This window comes from Colobus angolensis, unplaced genomic scaffold (assembly GCF_000951035.1).
Source record: "Colobus angolensis palliatus isolate OR3802 unplaced genomic scaffold, Cang.pa_1.0 Scaffold155, whole genome shotgun sequence".
In the NCBI taxonomy this organism is placed as follows: Eukaryota; Metazoa; Chordata; class Mammalia; order Primates; family Cercopithecidae; genus Colobus; species Colobus angolensis.
The window spans coordinates 4280426-4293600 of NW_012114655.1; the positions used below are offsets into that span (position 1 = coordinate 4280426).

General features: G+C 43.2%; 1 protein-coding gene across 1 annotated transcript in view; it reads right to left on the reverse strand.

Annotated features, from left to right (window-relative positions):
* The window catches only part of PTPN2 (protein tyrosine phosphatase, non-receptor type 2), a 68232-nt gene extending 61733 nt beyond the window's left edge, over nucleotides 1-6499 (reverse strand). The window contains exon 1 of the mRNA XM_011936636.1: nucleotides 6415-6499. The gene's annotated coding sequence lies outside the window, so the exon portion shown is untranslated. The remainder of the gene's footprint in view (nucleotides 1-6414) is intronic.
* Nucleotides 6500-13175: the final 6676 nt, after the last annotated feature.

The window sequence follows — 13175 nt, forward strand, 5'->3', positions numbered from 1 at the left end:
CCCGCCTCGGCCTCCCAAAGTGCTGGGATTACAGGCGTGAGCCACCGCGCCCAGCCCAGAAACACATTTTTAAATGACATAATGACTATCAGTTAGAAAAGGCACACCAACACCATCCCAGCTTTTTAAAAATACACATTCCTGAGCCCCTCTGGACTTAGTGAATGAGAACCACCATCTCCACTGGATGAGAACACCACTCACGGGACAGAGGTTGTTGAGCTGGTATTTGCAGAAGGAGAATTTTGATTTGAGGTGGGTCGGAGAGAGGAGGGGAAGGATATTTCAAAAAGGGAATGACATATTTGAAGACACTGAGGTATTAAAAACCAGTCACACTGGAAGAACTCCAAGTGATTCAGTTTTACTGAAATGAATAATTTCTAAGAAAACGGCTAGAGAAGACTGAGAGAGGTGTGTAAAGGGGTCAATCTCCAGAAAGCCCAGCATCATAATTGCTAAAGAAGTTTGACTTTTTCATAAAAATTGTGCAGCACTATCAGAGAGGCGAGTGGAAAACGCACTTGCATTATACAAAAATTACTCCAGATACTATGAAAACGGACTGAAGCGGGGACGGAAGGGAAACAAAGAGACCGGTTTGGAGGCTTAATGTAATGATGAGGAAAAGCATAGTAGGGCCTGAAACAAGCCAACGTGAACAGAGAAGAAAACGCATTTGAAATATATTACGGGCCGGGCGTGGTGGCTCACGCCTGTAATCCCAGCACCTTGGGAGGCCGAGCGGGCGGATCATAAGGTCAGGAGATCAAGACCATCCTGGCTAACATGGTGAAATGCCATCTCTACTAAAAATACAAAAAATTATTTGGGCGTGGTGGCGGCGCCTGTGGTCCCAGCTACTCGGGAGGCTGAGGCAGGAGGATGGCGTGAACCCAGGAGGCAGAGCTTGCAGGGAGCCGAGATTGCGCCACTGCACTCCAGCCTGGGTGACAGAGCAAGTCTCCGTCTCAAAAAAAAAAAAGAAAGAAAATTCATTATGGAGACTGAGCGCGGTGCCTCACACCTGTAATCCCAAATACATCAGGAGGTCGGGGCAGGTGGACTGCATTAGTCCAGGAGTTTGAGACCAGCCTGGGCAACACGACGAAACCCCGTCTCTACAAAAAAATCTAAAAAACTAGCTCAGCACGGCAGCATGCACCTGTAGTCCCAGCTACACAGGAGGCTGAGGCAGGCGGATCATCTGAACCTGAGAAGTGGAGGTTTCAGTGAGCCAAGACTGTGCAACTGCACTCCAGCCTGAGTGGCAGAGCCAGACCCTGTCTCAAAAAAAAAAAAAAAAAAAAGAATACATTGTGGAAATGGAAATTAGTATTACTTAGTGACGTGGGAGCTAAACGAGGGAAGAATCTGTTTCCGGCTTCACAAAACGTGTAAATAATGGCACCACTTATGAACATGGGGAAAAGGAGAAAAGGCAGCTGTGGGGCTAAGGCCAGTGAAGTGTGTCAGGGAGGAACACACACTTAGTGTGCAGACACACTGAGTCTGAGGTGGCTACAGGACACCCAGAGATGATGACTTGGATACACAGACCTGTAGACAGAAAAGTCCACGACTGCAGACGAGATTTGGGGTTATAAGCAGAGATGGAAACTAGACTCACAGCAGACAAGATCATTCATCCAAGTGTTACAGTGAGAAGGAGAGAGAAACAGACTCCTGAAGAAATAAAGGCAAAGTAAGGAGGAGACACCCTGAAAACAGGGGAGCGGCCAAAGAGGAAAATTGGAAAAATTACGGGGTTAGGAAAAAAGGCACGGTCGGCTGGGTGCGGTGGTTCACACCTGTAATCCTAGCACTCTGAGAGGCTGAGGTGGGCCAATCACTCGAGGTAGGAGTTCAAGACCAGCCTGGCCAACATGGTGAAACCCTGTTTCTACTAAAATTACAAAAATTAGCCAGGCGTGGTGGCGTGTGCCTGTAACCCCAGCTACTTGGGAGGCTGAGGCAGGAGAATAATGTCAAAAGTCACAGAGAAGGAAACCAGTGGAAAGTCTCTCACTGCATTTGACAACTGGAGCTACAGTGCTTTCAGAGTAAGTTTCAGTGGGGACGCTGGGGAAGAAGCATAGGCTGAAGCATGCACGGTGGGGAGGGTGGAGAGACAAATGGCACAGTGATTCTTTTAAGCCTGTGTGTGCCTGTGCACAGGTAAGAAATGTCCATCCATGCAGGTAAGAAAGGACGTGGGGGCTGGGGTGGGATATAAGGGTTGAGACAAAGAGAGTGAACCACATTTATACAAAAGGGAAGAAGTTATGAGACAGAAAGAGGCTGAAAACACACAAGAAGCAGTGATGACGAGGAGCAGTGCCCATGAGGAGGATGGGAACGAAGGATTCGGCTAGGACAGAGGGAGGGGAGGCTTCTCTCCTGGGACTTTAGGGAAGGATGGGGCAAAAGAGAGTGAGTTTCCAGGTGCTAGAACATGAAGCTGAGCTGGTGTTTCCTGATTTTTACAACTTTTATCTGTAGAATTGAAAGCAGGACGATATTCTGAGTGTGGTGAGGGGCTCTGAGAGATGATTCACTCGGTGCAGAGCTGGAGCAGAGTGGCAGTGGAGCTGAAGAGGGCATGAGGACAGCAAGGCAACCCCAAGCCCACCTGACACCGGAGTCCGCCCAAGGCACACGCTCGTTTGCCCAAAGGGCAGAGAGGACGAATGACTGACTGTTTCCAAGCTGGAGCTTCACAAAATGGTGAAATTTAAAAATTCAGTTATTTTTTAAATATAAAAACAGCAAGAAAGTTATTAATAGGTAGAGGACGACGTAGTATGCTACACTACATTTTTTAATCGAAATTTCAATTCAGTACATTTCCAACTTCACAATACATGAAAAAGTCAACTAAAGATCCTGCTGAAGTCAAAGAGCAGGTGCAATGGGAGTAAGCAAGTGAAGCTGGAATGACAGAAAGCAGCCCTCAAGGCAGCAGAGTTTCAGATTTCAGAGGTGAACACGACTGAAGGTCAATGTCACTGGAGCTGAACAGGTCTAGGAACTCTAGCACAATGAGCCGTAGTTCTTTCCCAGAGACATGAAGTCACCCAGAATGAGGCAAGTGGGAAGGAGAGGGTAAGGAGAAAGACAGTGAATGACTGAAGTCAGGAAAGGAGAGGCGCCAGGGTGGTGTGGGGATGTGCTGGCCAGCACAAGCCTCGGAAGAGATCACTTCCATTTGCAGCTGAAGCGTTTTGGTTCAGACTAGAAAATCCTGTGGCTACGTGAGGAGCAAGAATGAGCAGTCTCCATCTGAGAGCTCGGGAGAACATGGCTTACTAGGGAGGCGTGTGTGGGGAGGGAGGCGGCAAAGAAGAAGAAGAGTGGGGAGAACATGCACTGGGGGCTGTTCCCAGCGGAGCACAGCTCCAGTGGACAACCACTGTGTGGCCCGCAGGAGGGAAGCTCGGTTCTCTCAAGGCTAAGTGCTTTTCAATGAGAAGGCATACAGGAAGAGCCTGGTACCAATGACGACGGAGGGAGGCCCGACATGCACATTTTAAACAGAGTCTCCCTGCAGCCTTCAACTGCAGGTATACAACGTAAGTCTAAAAGCTAAGGAGACAAATCATAGGAGTTTTATTGATGTATATACTTGAGGATAACTTAAGTTACAAATGTTTTTACTTTAAAATGTCTCCATTCCAGTTAAAAAAAAAATTATCAGTAGGGCGTGGTGGCTCATGATTGTAATCCCAGCACTGTGGGAGACCGAAGCAGGTGGATCACCTGAGGTCAGGAGTTCAAGACCAGCCTGGCCAACATGGTGAAACCCCATCTCTACTAAAAATACAAAAATAAGCCGGGAGTGGTGGTGCACACCTGTAATCCCAGCTACTCGGGAGACTGAGGCAGGAGAATCACTTGAATCCAGGAGGCAGGGGTTTGCAGTGAGCCAAGATCACGCCACTGCACTCCAGCCTGGGCAACAGAGTGAGACGCCCTCTCAAACAAACAAACAAAACAAACAAACAAAAATTCCATTTAGATCAATTTGATAGAACTAATTACAGGACTCAAATGTAGTGTTGTACATCCAATAATTGCAATTACAACAAATATATATAAATTAAAGGCAATACCAGGTTGGGGAAGGAGAATGCAAGCAAGGAGACTGTGGCCCCAGAAAGGCAGTGCAAGTGACCTTGTGACGGGAATGCTCCACTGGTCTGCATCCAGACTGTGGGGGTGATCCCAGGCATCTACACGTGATAAAACTGCATGGAGCTTACACACACACACAAATGAGTGTATGTAAAACTGGTGAAACCTGGACGGACTGGATTGTTTTAGGTTTCCAGATGTGATATTGGACTGCAGCTATGCAAGATGGTACCACTGGGGGAAACGAGGTGAGCGGTATCCTCGATCTTTCTGTATTATTTCTTACAACTGCATCCAAATCTACAATTTTCAAAATAAAAAGTTTTTAAAAAATTAAAGGCATCAAAGCAAGGCGTACAACTGGAAAATACTGTCTTCAAAACTCATGGTAACATTAGAGAATTATTCTCTCTAGCTCAGTGATTCTGAGATTTGGAGGCAGGGGAAGGGCACCTAAGTATTAGAATTACTGCCCACACCCACTATTCCCTGAACACACACCCACACCAGAACTGCCACCATGATGAGCCACATGTTTCAGAGGAAGTGGGTCATATATTCAAGTGTGCTGCAACTGAAGAAAATGGAAAACCACTCTTCTAGCTACTTATCTTTAAGAACACTTCTAACTGGTAGTAAAGAAAAAAGCATGTAAGAGAAACATAGTATTTAATAGTAATTTATAACAAACATGAAGTATTTTGAGAGACTGCTTCTCATTTGATTTGCCCAAAATCAGCCAATACACCCTTCTTGGAAACGTACTTGGTCAACATAAGAAAAACATTCTATTCGTGTAAGAATAAAAATAAGGATTTTTTTTTTCCAGTAATTGATGTATTTTTCAGTGGTACATACAGACCCTAAATATCTTACCTATAACCAATGACTACAAAGTATATAAAGGTATACAGTCTGTGTCCCTGAACAGAGTGAAATCGTTCAACTTACATAGGACATCTTAGCAGGCAGCACCATACCCTAGTCAACAGGGGAACAACCAGAAACAAGCAAAAACCAGAACATGATCAATCTGATACTGTTTTTCAAGTCCCTACTAACAAGGAGCCCTAAAGAGAAAACCTACATTTAGCCCACTAAAATCAAACATAGGGAAACATGCTGAAGCAGGAAGGAGGCCCAATTTAATATATGAATAAGCTGCATGAATCAGAACAAAAAATAAAATCACTGCATGACGAATACACCAGAACTCTAGTATTATAATTGTTCACACAATTGTGTGTGTATGTGTATACATCATAATCTAAATGTCCAACAACAGGGGAACTTATGCAAAAGAGTGGTATATCCAAAGCCACTGTCACAGCAATTAAAAATTGTGTTTATAATAAAAGGTTTACAATGTATTGCTAAGAAGAGCTACAAATAAGTATGTGCAAGATTCTAATTTTCCATTTAAAAAGTTTATTTTTAAAAACTCCAAAGAATATAAACCTGTTATTATTTATTTATTTATTTATTTTATTTTATTTTATTTTTTTTTTGAGACGGAGTCTCGCTCTATCGCCCAGCCTGGAGTGCAGTGGCCGGATCTCAGCTCACTGCAAGCTCCGCCTCCCGGGTTTAGGCCATTCTCCTGCCTCAGCCTCCCGAGTAGCTGGGACTACAGGCACCCGCCACCTCGCCCGGCTAGTTTTTTTTTGTATTTTTTAGTAGAGACGGGGTTTCACCATCTTAGCCAGGATGGTCTTGATCTCCTGACCTCGTGATCCGCCCGTCTCGGCCTCCCAAAGTGCTGGGATTACAGGCTTGAGCCACCGCGCCCGGCCTATTATTTATTTTTAAGTAAGTTTGTTCCTTATACTTTTCTCTGTTTTCTAAGTTTTCTACAGTGAGTACATACTACTCTTATAACTTGGGCAAGGAAAGAAACCAAACTACACCAATAACTATTTTAAGCAAAACTTACAAAGGCCATAGAATAATACGAAAAGGAAATATATATGGTTATTATATAGACATCTATAATTACAATTATTTTAAAGAAAGAAAAATTGTGCATAAGAAAAACAGGTTGGTGGGAAATACACCAAAATAATGGTGCCTATGTTTGAAGGATGAAATAATTATGGGTAATTACTTTTCCTTCTACTATTCTACACCTTTAAATTCTTCTTTAAAGAATGTGACTTATGTAAACAGGAAAAACAAAATATTGTATTTATCAACACTGACCCCAAGCCCTCCTTTTCACTACATCCTGCGTCCTAAAACAAACCAAAAACTACACATGCACACAAACCCACAAGTACTTACATGGGCTCACATCTCTGTATCTGTTTCGATTTCTGTTTTCTGGAAACTTGGCCACTCTATGAGGATAGTCATGGGACTCACTTCGAATTTCCTTAAAATAACAAAAATATATTTTAATATCCCTCTTAAATTTTCCACAGCAAAACATCATCTTCCCAGCCAGTGTAAAATAACATGAAGCACTTATGATATGCCAAGTACTATGCAAAGCACGTTGTCTACATCACCTCAGTTAATCCTCACAATACTAATGGAAATGATTTCTTTCCCATTTTATCTGAGGGATGAAAAGTTTTCAAAGGTTAAAAATCCACCAAAAGTCCCATAGCTAGTAAGTGGCAGCCCCAGGACTGAACCAAGGTCCTCCAGATGCCAAAGTCTGTGCTCTAGATCTGTTTACTTACTGCTAATTAGGCTGTATTCAGCACCCACAAGCAAGCATCAAACTCCTTATGAAGCAGAATTAATGCAATCTATGGTCAGCCACATCACATTCAAATTCTGACTAAAACTCATAGCATCTACCTACATTTTGGAGTTTCTACCTGAAAATATTTCTTCATCTTCATGCTATTTAACTGTTACTTTATTTTGAACCCAGAAATATCCTCAAATTTTATTTCTATCATGTTTGTCATTACTTCTCCTTAAAAAAAAAAAAAAAAATTATTTCTAGAGCCATAAATGTTCAGCAACAGGCCTTGCATGGTGGCTCACGCCTATAATCCCAACACTTTGGGAGGCCAAGGTAGGCAGATCACCTGAGGTCCACAAGTTCGAGACCAGCTGGGTCAACATTGTGAAACCTCAGCTCTATGAAAAATGAAAAATTTGGCTGGGTGCGGTGGCTCACACCTGTAATCCCAACACTTTAGGAGGCTAGGGCAGGGGATCACCCTCAGGTGTTCGAGACCAACCTGGCCAACACAGCGAAACCCTGTCTCTACTAAATATACAAAAAATCAGCTAGGCGTGGTGATGGGCACCTGTAATCCCAGCCACTCGGAGGGCTGAGGCAGGAGAATTGCTTGAACCCGGGAGGTGGAGGTTGCAATAGGCTGAGATCACGCCATTGCACTCCAGCCTGGGTGACAGAGCAAGATTCTATCAAAAATAAAATATAAAATAAAATATAATATAAAATACAAAAATACAAAAATTAGGATAGACACAGTGACTCACACCTGTAATCCCAGCACTTTGGGAGGCCAAAGTGGGTGGTTCACAAGGTCAGGAGTTCAAGACCAGCCTGGCCAAGATGGTGAAACCTCATCTCTACTGAAACTACAAAAATGAGCCAGGCACGGTGGCAGGCACCCGTAATCCCAGCTACTCAGGAGGCTGAGGCAGGCGAATTGCTTGAACCTGGGCAGCAGAGGTTGCAGTGAGCCGAGGTCGCATCACTGTACTCTAGGCCTGGGTGACAGGGTGAGACGGCAAAAACAAAACAAAATTAGCCAGGCATGGTGGCAAGTGCCTCTAATCCTAGCTACACAGGAGGCTGAGGCATGAGAATCGCTAAACCCAGGAGGCGGAGATCGCAGTGAGCTGAGATTGCACCACTTCAGCATGGAAGACGTTCTGTAAGGCTGTATCTGCACTAAGCTCTCACTACTGATGTATCCAGAACGGCCAGGTTTGATCTTCCAGGAAACAGTATTCCAAGAATTAAAGTAAATACAGAAGTGTAACAGAAACCCAAAAAAAGCAGGCTTTAATGGCAAAAACTAAATTGTGCTTTTGCTCACACTATCACATGTAAGAAGAAGCATTTTAAAAGTTAGGTGCCATTTTGTTTATTTGTTTATAATTTATAGAGACAGGGTCTCACTTTTTGCCCAGGCTGGTCTAGAACACCTGGGCTCAAGTGATGCGCCTGCCTCAGCCTCCCAAAGTGCTGGGATTACAGGTTTGAGCCGTCACTGTCAGCCAAATATCTGAAGTTTTTTATTTATGGAACATGATGCACAAATTTCTAATACATACATTTTTCTGGACGTGAATGGACTGGTAACAGTACTTTTACAAGATACAAGACACTGTTATTAGCCTGCAATGTGGAAGAGAAATTTAATTGCATCCCTTTCAAATGGAAAGTTAATTGACTTAATACCATTTACTGGTTTCTGCATTTATCAGTAACACCTGCTCTATCATAAACCAAGTTTCAGCACATGCAGGGGTCTGTTTCTGGATCCTCATTCTACTTCACAGAAGCATTTGCTTGCCCTTGAGATAGTATCAAATTTTAGTTACTACAGCTTTGTAATCAATATATCTGGAAGGCAAGTTGTCCTCTATTCTCCCTATTTGCATTGCAGTTCATGATATTTTAATTAATTTTGTAGTTTTCTTCATAAAGGTATGCTAAAGGTTAGCATAAATGTATGATAAAGGTTTATTCTCAGAAACCTGATAGGCTTTGTCGCTACTGTACATGGCATTAAAACAAAACAAAAACCTATTGGCCATGACTAGCGTATAGGAAAGATATTGATTTGCAGGGAGAGGAGGTTTAAAACAACAAGCAGCGCAGGACTCCCTCCACTTCTTCCACTTCTGTGATACACACCCATTTTCCACACTTAAGGCCATCTGTCAGGTGCAGATTTCTATTTTTAGCTCAGAGAAACACACCTCTTTGTGTGCACTATACAAAAGACGGTAGGGCCCCCAGTATAGTGGTAGGGAGATTTAAAATTTACAAAACACAATACAACAGCCAAGTTCTTGGGGTTAAGAAATACATTCATAACATAAATACATTTTATTTTCTCAGCTAGTAAGATCTCTTGCATTGAGTCCATTCTTTCAAATCTCCAACATTAATCATTTGTTCTACTTACTTTATAAAAAAATTTCAGTGAACTTAGAAGAACCAGTATTTCAAAAAGCAGCTCCCAGAGATGCATCATAGCTGTTTATTCCAATATGCTCTTTCTCTTTCTTTCTTTCTTTTTTTTGAGGCAAAGTCTCACTCTGTTGTCCAGGCTGGAGTACAGTGGTGCAATCTTGGTTCACTGCAACCTCCGCCTCCCGGGTTCAAGAGATTCTCCTGCCTCAGCATCTTGAGTAGCTGGGATTACAGGCATGCGCCACCGTGCCTGGCTAATTTTTGTATTTCTAGTAGGGACGGAGTTTCACTACATTGGCCATGCTGGTTTCGAACTCTTGACCTTAAATGATTTGGCTGCCTCAACCTCCCAAAGTGCTGGAATTACAGGTGTGAGCCACCGCGCCCAGCCCCAATATCCTTTCTTTCTTACTAAAGGTATCTGCTTTTGCTTTCCGACCACAATGAGCCCAGCTGAAAACTATCTGTCCCAGCCTCTAAGGTCCTGTGACAGTCCGGCCAGTGGGAATAAGCAGAAACCACTGGGCTGGACTGCAGGAAAACGCTGACAGACAGGATGGCTCCAGGTACCTTTGTCCTCACTGCTGCCTGCCTAGAACACAGGCTTTGCGGTCAGGGTGAGGGGTGGGAACAGGCAGGAGCCATCCTGTGACAACAAAGCTAAAACGCACATTCCTAAGAAAGCTAAGCAGGAAGATCAGCATTGGGTCATGGGTGACATCAAGAAGCCACAGGAAGAGCCCTGAATTCTCTCTCCAGAACTCATATCACATGGGAAACCTAAACTCCTATTTGTTAAATCAGTTACTGATGAAATTTCCTTCCCATGTAGCTAAATTAGGTCTGCAACTAATATACACAGCAAAACCAAATCTCAACAACTAGATCTGTCACTGATGAGGCATTTTCAGGAATACCCAAGACACAAAACTAAATAATTTTATAAGCACACTGGCCGGGCGCGGTGGCTCACGCCTGTAATCCCAGCACTTTGGGAGGCCGAGGCGGGCGGATCACGAGGTCAGGAGATCGAGACCATCCTGGCTAACATGGTGAAACCCTGTCTCTACTAAGAATACAAAAATATTAGCCAGGTGTTGTCGCGGGCGCCTGTAGTCCCAGCTACCCGGGAGGCTGAGGCAGGAGAATGGCGTGAACCTGGGAGGCGGAGTTTGCAGTAAGCCAAGATCGCTCCACTGCACTCCAGCCTGGGCGACACAGCGAGACTCCCTTTCAAAATAAAAAAAAAATATTTATTAAGTACATTGCATAAGCTATAAAATATATTGTGTCTGTCTAACTGGCATTGGGAAAGCAGACAGCTGAGCTATTCGCTAGGTCTATCACATAAGGCAAAGCCAGCTCTACTTGTCTTCTGGTGCTAAAACTTTCCCCTTCTATCACAGAGACATTCCACCGGTTTCCTTCTGGGCACAGCAGCTCACACCTGTAATCCTGGTGTTTTGGGAGGCCCAGGTGGAAGGATCACTTGAGGGTAGGAGTTTCAGACCAGCCTGGGCAACAGAATGAGACACGAGCTCGGCCAAAAAAATTTAATGAGCCGGAGATGGTGGTGTACGTGTGGAGTTCCAGCTTCTTGGGAGGCAGAGGCAGGAGGACTGCTTGAACCTAGGAGTTCAAGACTGCAGTGAGCTAGGATCCTGCCACCGCACTCTAGCCTGCAGCGGCACCCCTCCCTGCATCTGTAACAACCAAAAATCTCTCCAGACATTGCCAAATGTCCTTCGACAGCAAAATCCATCACGAACATATCCCCCAGCAACAGGCAGCTGAAAACCACCGTTCTCATTTAATACCAAACCACACCTTTCATCAAAACTAGATCTAAACAGCAAGAATCTTTGCTTTCAAGTATAATTTAACCAAAAATTTTAAATCTAATTCTTTTTAATATGATTTCTGCTCAGAAAAAGCAAGGAAGAATTGAGTCACTAGTTAATTTCTTTCTTAGTGGCGATGATCCAAAACGTAGGCAACTCACAGCACAAAGATATCTTTCACAATTATTTATAACGTTGAAAGGCTTTAAATAAACTAAATGTCTAATGACAAAGAAAAGACGGGTTGAACAAACCGCGGTATATCCAACTGAGTATCATGCAGCTCTTTTAAAAACAGGCCTCATACCACACTGGTAGTAGCATAAACTCACAGTCTCATGGAAAGATAACATATGACACAAACAAAGGAAAAACAAATCAGTAAATGGAACTGAGCTACTATTAATACATGCTATTTGGTTAAAAAAAAAAATCCACTTAGCTCCTTAGCTGTATCTGAAATTTATACACACGTGCATTGCCTACATTAAGACCACCCCCCACCTCTTTTTCCAAAGTCGTCTAACTTTTGGGACATTATGAAATGGTCCATTCTAATCAATCACCTTACAGCTTATCTCCAGGCCCAAAGATTTTAAATTCTAAACATACCTACTTTCTTTTTTTTTTTTTTTTGAGACAGTGTTGCTCTGTTGCCAGGTGGGGTGTGCAGTGGTGCGATTTCAGCTCACCGCACCCTCCACCTCCTGAGTTAAATCAAGTCTCCCACCTCAGCCTCCCGAGTAGCTGGGACTACAGGCGCCCGCCACCACACCCAGCTAATTTTTTGTGTGTTTTTAGTAGAGACGGGGTTTCACTGTGTTAGCCAGGATGGTCTCGATCTCCTGACCTCGTGATCTGCCTGCCTTGGCCTCCCAAAGTGCTGGGATTACGGGTGTGAGCCACCGCACCCAGTCTGAACATACCTACTTTCAATGAGTTTATTTTCTCCTATTATTTCACCTCCTAATATTTTCACATAACACCATTTAATCCCTCTTGAAATTTATATATATATATATATATCTTGATACATATGTATAGCTTAAAATAAGGAACTAAACTGATTCTACTATAGAAGTAATTTTGCTGGGCTCAAATAATGCTGGGTTGAAATGTAAGAGTAAGACTTTTTATATTCATCCAGCTACTCTTCATTTCATAAGCAGTAACTGTGCCTAAATGGTACTATTTAAATTTAGGGACTCAAAAGTTTCAGGACTTCTGCTTAAGAAATTTCAATAGTATACTTCACATAAAGTCATCACTATACTTTGTTTTTCATTGCAACAAGCTTTTCAAGAGAGTCACAGAATTCAGAAGGTTGTCTTTAAGCAGACATTCGTAGAATCCTCAAACTAACTTGGTGCTATAGGATGGTCTTTAAAGAAACTGAGGCCAGACACTGTGAGTCATGCCTGTAATCCCAATACTTCGGGAGGCTGAGGCAAGAGAATCACTTGAGATCAGTCTGGGCAACACAGAGACCCCCATCTCTATTAAAAAATTTTAAAATTAGCAAGGCATGGTGGTACACATCTGTGGTTCCAGCTATTTGGGAGGCAGAGGTGGGAGGATTGCTTGAGTCCAGGATTTTGAGACCAGCCTGGCCAACATGGTGAGAAACTCCCACCTCTACAAAAAAATACAAAAACTAACCAGGCGTGGTGGTGTACACCTGTAGTCCTAGCTACCTGGGAGGAGGGGGTAGGAGGATCGCCTGAGCCTGGGAGGTTGAGGCTGCAGTGAGCTGTGATCACTCCACTGCACTCTAGTCTGGGTGACAGAGTGAGACCCTATCTTAAAAAAAAAAGGAAGTATTCTAAATAACTGATATTTTTTAAAGTGTAAAATATTTACATTTTCACAGAACTATTTCTAAAACTCATCAGTCTCCTAAAACAAAAATATAAGAAGTATCATTTAACCTTTTCATCACACATTAATTTCAGCCTCAGGGGATTGTTAAGTAAATACAACTCTTTATCTCTACGTGGCCACAGAGTGCTTTTAGTTTCTGTGTGACTTCCTTGGAGAGAAACGAGTATCTTTACCTTTTTTTTTTT